The 8,493-nt window shown below is 37.7% G+C and overlaps 1 long non-coding RNA gene across 1 annotated transcript; it reads left to right on the plus strand.

The window, feature by feature from the left end:
• The first annotated feature begins 2,063 nt into the window (after nt 1–2,063).
• LOC106909077 (uncharacterized) lies at nt 2,064–2,939 on the plus strand. Its single transcript, XR_015764979.1, has 4 exons — nt 2,064–2,144; nt 2,216–2,279; nt 2,351–2,417; nt 2,485–2,939. It is a non-coding gene; the product is annotated as an uncharacterized LOC106909077 (long non-coding RNA).
• Nucleotides 2,940–8,493: the final 5,554 nt, after the last annotated feature.

Below are 8,493 nucleotides of genomic sequence, written 5' to 3' on the forward strand. Positions count from 1 at the left end.
TCTATACAAACTTGCTTAGTTTGAGTCACAGATTCTCATGCAGCTGCTCAGGTTTTATTTTAAGAATGCTTTTATGCTGGAATAGCACTCCTGCTCAGCGTCATGTGGAGAGCACGAAGCAAATGCAATGCTGGTGAGATTCAAACAAGGCAAATAAGATAAAAATCAGAACGTGGAATACAGAGTAAAGATTATGCACGCTAGAAGAGTTCTTGCTGCGTCTAATTACTAAGGAGGAATGATATGTAAAAACCTTGTTCCCAAAGAAATGGGGAAATTACGAAGCATAAAAGAAAGTGGATTGTCATAAATTACAGTCAAGCATGAAACAACAAGTCTGTTGAATGAAACATCAACAAAAGGCTAAAATAATTTCTGAGTCACAAAATTCTACATACATTATCATGAGAAAAAAAAAGCAAATTAGAACATACATTCAGAGGATGGAAATGAATGATTGGATTTATCTCCTCCTTCAAAATCAAACAATCTTAGTCTCTGGCTCAGATGAGGTCACCAGCACATTCTTTATTCTGGACCAAATCTAATATCCTCTGTAATGACAGCTGAGAGTGATAAATGACCACAGGCCCATTACCCGGCGCTCGTATCGCTCAGTGTGGGTGACATCCAGCCTCACACACTTATAATTTAGGCTGTCATTGCGCTGTGTGTCCAGGCTGCGTGATAGGAGCATGTCAGCTTGACTTTTACATATTTTTAATAGAATCTCAGGAGGGAAGGAAGGAAGCAGTGGACGTCCAAAGCAAGCTAATAGCTCCAATTTCACAGAATTTCTCAAACTCCCGTCACAACATGTGGAAGAAAGTCACGTTAAATGAACAAGAACTCAGTCACTCCGCAGGAAGATATGCAGGTAAAATTAAATTTTAATTCAGGCTCACTCAAGCGGAGAAAGGGTCCCTTTATTTGTTTGCCATTTATGGAAATTACTTTTTCCAATTCAAGTCCTCAGATATGATTCATAACATCCCAAAGTAGAGTTTCCCTGCCACAAGTCTGATTGTTTATTACAGGGATAGAGTTGCTCAAATTTAATTTGCCGCTGCCGTTTTTAAAGGCTGCTGTATTTTAGCAGACAGGTATGGGGTTTTTTAAAGGTCATTTGCACTTAGATTTTCATTTTGTGCATCAAAATGTCATTTCTCAAACGGTTATTATTACTGGCTTTAGATAATAAAGCAGCAAGGTGACTGAAATGAAAAGCAACTTCTTTATCGGCAGAAAGGTAATAGATTCAGTCACAGCATGCTGTAGGGGGTGAGCTATATGAATATGAGTCAGTCAACATGAACTAAAGTTACATCATTCTGGAGTTTGATTTAAAAACATGCATAAGAGACAGATTGGTGCCGAGCCTCAAGACATGGAAAACGATTAATATTTGATTGTCTGTGGCTTTGGAAAGTACAAACGTTTCTGAAGTGTAAAATCTTGACTTTTCTCAAATAATTTCAAACTGTTTTTTCCACATATACACTGACAACTGTACAGTTCAACATATAGACAAATAAACATGTTTGGGGGAATATGAATAAGGAAAAATCTATTTTTTTTAACTAATATGATGTTGAAGCACCTTCTGAATACAATTGGCTAGGAAAAAAACATGGACTTGATAGACAGCTAAGTGGCACACAGATTTTTGTCATATTTATTCATTCATATCCTTTAGCTAAAGATGTAGTTTACAGAGAGCTTACAGAAGACCTAAGTAATTCTGACATATAAAGGTATCAATCAGGAGATGGGTACAAAAAGATCGTAAAGACCCTCGGTGATACGTTGCCGAGGGCAACCCTGAAGTAGCAGCAGGAATTTCCAACGCTGACTGAGATCTGTATTCTCCTTGGGTCGAGGTTAAGGAATAAGGCTGGGGGAAAACAAGTTCTTTTCTTCCAGAAACAACATCCAAGCCCTGCTAAAATCTCACAAAAAAAGTGGGAGGATGTGTGCTGATCTGATTAAACTACATTTGATGATACAAGTGTAGCAGCATAAATGGTGCGCTGCCACTTTAAGACCAATTTCAGCTTCTGCATATAAGCAAGCCTTCACCTGTCATGAGGCTGCTTGCGTCGTGACGTCAACCAAATCTGCTTCCTTTGTTTGCACTGTTCTGGGTAAGCGTGGCTGTTTTATCGTTTGTTGGCTTTAATAATGGCTATTAATACTAATTGGTTTATCTGCATAGCCTCCTTTGCTGCACCTCCAATATTTGGACCGATCTGTCCGTTCATTCATTTGCTGACAGGAAGGTAAGGGCTTAGCGTGGCTAAGTAACGTCTACCCCATGTAAACAAAACCTTCACATAGCGTTTTCTTACAGTTGCACTGCATCTAGGCGGAATTGGGGATCTGATTATTTGGCAGTGCAGTCATTTATCAGGTCACAGGTAAGCAGCTGCTGCAAGTTATGTTTTTGTTAGCAGTTGTATTAATAATTTGCTCTATTCTTTTTAGCCTTCTGACTCATCAGCATTGCACCTGGAGTGACACTCGCTGCTGTTTTGCCTACTTATAAATTGTTTTAAAATACTAATCTGCACTTTCCCTGAGGATAAAGTGCAACATTGTAGGGCTATTGTATCACTGTTTTACTTGTATCGTTTCATTTTCTTGTCTGTCTTTTAGGGATTGAGGCTTCTGTGGTGGCGGTGTCTTGTCTTGTGTGTTTTGTTGGAGCACCTTTTTCTTTTGTTTGCTGTGTTTTTGTAGTGTCCAGGCTGGTCCCCTTTTTCTGCACTGGATTTTGCCCCTTCCCTCACTACTTCCCCCATCGGTAAGCCTCAGTTTCCTTTGAAATTTAGACATTTTATTATCTTGTCAAATGCATTCACTGTTTTAACCATTCAATTTCAGATTATTGGAAATTAAAGATATTTTGAAGTTTAATAAATTTTGTAGAACTTTCTGAATCTTGTCTCCTCATTTCCAGTAGAACTTACCTGTGTCCTTACTACATTATATTTTCCTGGATTTATTCCAGGTGGCGTTGCTGGTCATCGTAACCTTTAATATTTTATATTTGGGTTCATACTAAGAAAATCCACCCCCCAGGTTGCCACACAAGCAATAAAAGGATGTTTGGCGTATATGTTCACTGAATGAACACCACATCCAGAGTGAAACATTGCAGCATCTTATTCTGGGGTTGCTTTTTTCCAATAGAACTAGGAACTGGGAGTTATGGACAGATTTAAATGCAAGTGAGTTTTGACTCTCAACCTTCTGGTCTCTAGAAAGCTGAAGATAAATAACTTAGCATCTTTGTAAAAGCAACAAACAAAAAGAAAAGACACTGAAAGCAAAAACAGGTCAAAATTAATTTCTTTCTTTTACATTATTTTGATGGCGAAACAAGTTTAAAAATGTGTTTTAAAGCTTCTCATTCTTTATATCGAGTTCCAGTTTGAAATGCCTCATACCTACACGTGGTCTTGCCTTCATATTTCATATGCTTAGTTTAAAATTACTTAAAAATATTAAAAATGTTCGGGGCAGGTTTTAGTTCTGAGCACAGGTCTAATGATGTTGACGTTGCAGGCACAACTCAAGTTTAAGGTTTTCAGCTTTGATGATAAAGTGAGAAGTGTTTTTTGCTCGGGTTGCCGCAGCAGACAGGAGTACACACACACACACACATGTGTAAAATACCAGGGCAAGTGAGCCTGCCTGCCTCTCCACAGACTTGATAAGCTATAAACACAGCAGACACACACTTCCTGTCCTTGAGGGAGCAACGTTTCTCACTCTCTTATCTGTGAAGTAGCACATTTGTCCTGGAAGATTTCCTTCACGTTCAAACGCAGTGATTGTTGAACATTGCAAAGAGTGAAAAGAGCTCCATATATTTTTTTTTAGTTAAGTTAGAAAGTAAGTAAAGTTTATTTAAATAGAACCCTTCACATATAGAGCCATAATAATAAAACATGATTACATTAAATCCGGAATAAAAGAGAAAAATAAGATACATTTTTTGATCTCCTCTGTTTTCTTTTCTATCAATCGAAGGTTTTATGTTGACACATGAAAAGTGAATTCAAGTGTCTATGAAGAAAAAAAAACAAACAATTTTGGACAAAAACAAAACCAAACCTCTTTAAATGTGGCTACGCTTTGAGTTCAAAAGTTCAATCTGATCTGCGAAGCAACGCGCTCTGGGGTTAAGATGAAACACGGTCTTCACAGACTTCAGTTGTACGACCTGAAGTTGTTGAACCAGTTATTTCTTGTAAGTCAGAGTTTGAAGAATTAAGAATCTTTGAAGGAGCAGTAAGATGATTGACATCAGCATAAAACTGATCAGAGATACTACAAAGTATCCAAATGTCTACATGGGAGGACATTGAGCAAAAAAACCTGACTTGTTTAGTTTTTTAAAAATTATATATTTTTATGTTACATGACTCATGAATTGTTTATTATTATTATTATTATTATTGTTGTTATTTTGTTAAACTACAGCCATAATCACTTTTCAAAGTGATTATGATTGCATTTATCCATCCATCCATCCATCCATCCATCCACCTATCCATCCATTCATCCATCCATCCATCCATCCATCCATCCACCTATCCATCCATTCATCCATCCATCCATCCATCCATCCATCCATTCATCCATCCATCCATCCATTTTCTATACACCTTTGTCCCTTAGTGGGGTCGGGAGGTGCTGGTGCCTATCTCCAGCTTGCATTTATTCACTTGTTCCTTAAATGTGTCCACAGTTTAATCTATCTTATTTTGTAGTTGATAGTAATACTTTAGTTTAAATATTGCTGTTGTAGTTTTGTGTCACATTCTGTAGTATTATTTTACACTTTACATCTAATCATTCATTTCTGAAGCTAGTACTTATAAATTTTGAAATAATTTGACATTTTCTGCAGTTAAACAGTACATTTCTAGTAAATAATTTCTGTTAATTGTCTTTCTGTTTAAGCTCACCGTTGTTAGACTTTTTGTTCAGATCCTATCCAGAACAGGTTAACTCAGCACTTCCTGTTTGCATAGGTTCATGATGTCATCTGTAGGTTTCCATTTTTTGTACAGTATTGATTTATTCTTAACATTTTGACCTGCATTGTGTTATGTGTTTTTACTTTCCAAACCACTGTGTAGGTGAATTTAAATGAATAACCATATTCATGTTTCTTTGTTTAGATTGCATCACTTGGTTTAACCTTTTTTTCTGACGGTATAAACCGATGAGGTTCAGGTGTTTCAATTTGGTGCAAAATCAGTAAAATTTTGATAACTGATAACTTAAGATGGCAGAAATGAAGATGTCGCTAAAAAAAGAACTCAAGGTGCTCATGCTGTTTACTTACCACCTTCATTGACACTTGTACTAAACTACCTAAAACCATGTGAAAAAAATTAGAACAACCCATAAGATGATGCACGTTTTTCCAACATATTTGGACATGTAGATATTTTAAAGCAGCTGAAGCGTATAAAAGAACGCAAAACTTTGAGAAACAAAGAGAAAATTCTATTTCTGGTGAGGACTGAATGTGTTGAGGACAGATATGCATCTAAAATCTGCAGGACAGCAGATCTTAAGGCTGAAGGTTGGAGAGCCCTGTAAGAACCTCTTCTGTGCCCGGCCGCTGCATGTGGCAGCTTCTTTGGCTCCTGGTTATTTGTGCAACCGTCTAATTCATCTCTGGTTGGTTTACTTATTCACTCCACATCCTCCAAGGGATTGTGTGAGGAGGTTATTTGGGGCTAATTTCGGCTCCTCGAACTTGCAGAAGCGTGTATGTGTGTATGCATGTTAAAAACTGTATTTGCTTGATTTGAAGTGCTTTTTTAAATTGTAAATTTCAAGGGCTATTTGTTAACACAACTGTGTGCAATGGGAGCAGGTGCAGATCTCACAAGTGGCTGGTGTTAGATGTCTGTTCTCTCCCTATGCAGTGGTGTGTGTGTGTGTGCGCACGTTTTTTTTTTTTTTCCAACTTTGCTGCTAAAACACAGTTCATTTGTTATTCACACCATGTCGGCTAACAAATAGTCTGCTGACTGGATTCTTATTTGCCAAATAAAATAAAACTACATTTTGCATAATCAAAATGGAGTTGATTACGCAGCTATATTTGGGAGGGAAGGGAATTTGTTACTGATTTTAGTGTGTGAAAGGCACACAACTAGAACAGAAGTTTGAAAAGTATAGTATTAAAATAGACACCTTAAAACTCTGGTGGCAATGGTTGAGTGTTTACAAGTAACTGTTGATTAAGGTCTATAAAAAGTGCTTTAACACCTAGGAGGTGCAAAGAAAAGGAGAGTCTTTGTAAAGTTTGCACAAGAGAAAAACAGATGTTTAAAAAGTTGATGGCGTCATTTAATGTTTTGTTCACCGCTGACATATTGTGACGTGATCGTCCAGAGTGGGCATGGATGCATCCAATGATCTTTTCTGCAGACCTGATCACTCTTTTCAGAGCCTTTTCAAAATGTTGACATGCTGACTGCACACGACACCACAAACCAGTCCGCTGTCATCAAGCGACATCCGTTGCAATCTGAGAAACTAAAGTTGAGTTGCTGTGAAAACTGCAATAATGTTGGCTGTTCAAAACATCACCGTTTTGAACAATTATGTTTGTACATGACTTACAGCACATGTAAGCCTTCGTTGGCCGTTGTAGCTTGAGGTTAGCATCGAGGCTCCAATCTCGCTCCATGGACTACATAGCTTACCGGAAACGTAACTTCATGTGGTTTTCTTTCAATGATGGATATTTTTCTAGTATATTTCCCATACAAGTTAATGAATGGAACCTGTGTGGTTCCAAGGTTGGAGCTAAGATCCTCCAACCTTAGCGGTGGATATCTGCATCCCTTCTAGAGTTACCATGCACCTCTTGACTGTTTCTCCCATAAATGTTCTCCTTGCCCACCCATGTCTTGGTAGGTATACAGTTGTGCATTAGTCTTTCCAGTATCAAGAGACGGATTAAGCAATGCTCCTCGAGATATTTAAAGATTGATATGTCTTGTTTTATAACCTAACTCAGCGTTAACCATCTCCACAGCTGTGTTCCTGACATGTTTGTTTTCGCTAATGTTCTCCGACAAACCTCTGAGGCTTTCAAAGAGCACCTGTGTTTATACTGAGATAAAATTACATCCATGTAGAGTCTTTTCACACTGTATTTTATTTGTAGGTAGGTCAATACAAATTCACATCACATCTTTAAGGTTTTTATTAGTTGTAACATTTTTATTAGTTTTTCAGGATGATGAAGCTGTCTCACATTAACTGGATATGAATTGTTAAACTAAAACATCTAAATCGATGAAATCCTGACGTAACAACAAAAGTTAACTTGCTAAAATACACAAATGTTGTGTTTTTCGTGAGTAATAGGTTTAATTAAGCTTTCTGTCAGTTGGATTTCCTCTAGTTTTTATTTCCTCTGCTCCGGCCAGTAAACCGAAACCTCCCAGTGGGTAAAATCATGACTGTGACTGATTGCCAGCCTGTGAAACCCTTCCTGTAGGAGACTGTTGACCTGTCAACCTTTTAACAAATAAATAAAACTACAGTAGGACATGCTTGAAAAAAAAAAAACCCCGCATCTTTATACATTCGCCACTAGGTGGCAGAAAAGAACCAAGAAATATTTGCAAAGAAAAACAAAGCAAATCATCAGTCTGTTCTGTTTGTTCTGAGTGAAAAAACAAACAAAAAAGATGAGTGCAGAAATGGTGCAACAGGGCGGTATTGTTCCACTATCTAAGATTTTACTGGCCAGGCGGAGCTACCTTTTCTCCACCTGGCTTTGGGGTAAAAAAACAAAAATCATCTGTTCAGACTTTTAACAATGGATGTATTCAGGAAAACCTAAGGGAGACGTCCTGCTCGCTCAGATATCTCCTGAAAGTGACACACATCCGTTAGATACTGAGTGAGTCTGCCAGACACGAAACATTTTTAAATGCCAGCTGAGATTAGATTCTGTCATGTCTTTATTCGTTAAAGCTCATACTGTAGCGATCTGCTGCTGAAACGTCCCTGACCTGACGAGACCTCCAGCTTTTTTCTCAGGCAGGATTGAGATGGAATGGCTGAACATGCAAGCTGTGCAGTTTTTATATGTGAGCCTCTTTCACACTTAAGTAATCAATTATTGAAATATAGCACCGTCGTGTATTCCGCAACGCACATTTATTCATGACTTTTCCGTAGGTTTTAAAAAACAAAAAAAAATGCATTAACTTCACTTTTAGAAACAGATGAGCATATTAGTTAAATCATTCTGACCAAAACTCCAGAATTACTGCCATCATAGCTCGTCGTATCACTCTTTTTAAATCGTCTCTTGTTCTGGGAACATCCCACCAGGTCGACAACTTACACATCAGATTGCAAAGGTATTCACAGTCTGTCAACTTTTTACTTTTTGTCCTGTTACAACCATAAACATGTACTTTTTTGTTTAGAATTAGAAGA

This window comes from Poecilia mexicana, unplaced genomic scaffold, assembly GCF_051168715.1.
Source record: "Poecilia mexicana isolate PSO_F unplaced genomic scaffold, ASM5116871v1 scaffold_13, whole genome shotgun sequence".
Taxonomy (NCBI): domain Eukaryota; kingdom Metazoa; phylum Chordata; class Actinopteri; order Cyprinodontiformes; family Poeciliidae; genus Poecilia; species Poecilia mexicana.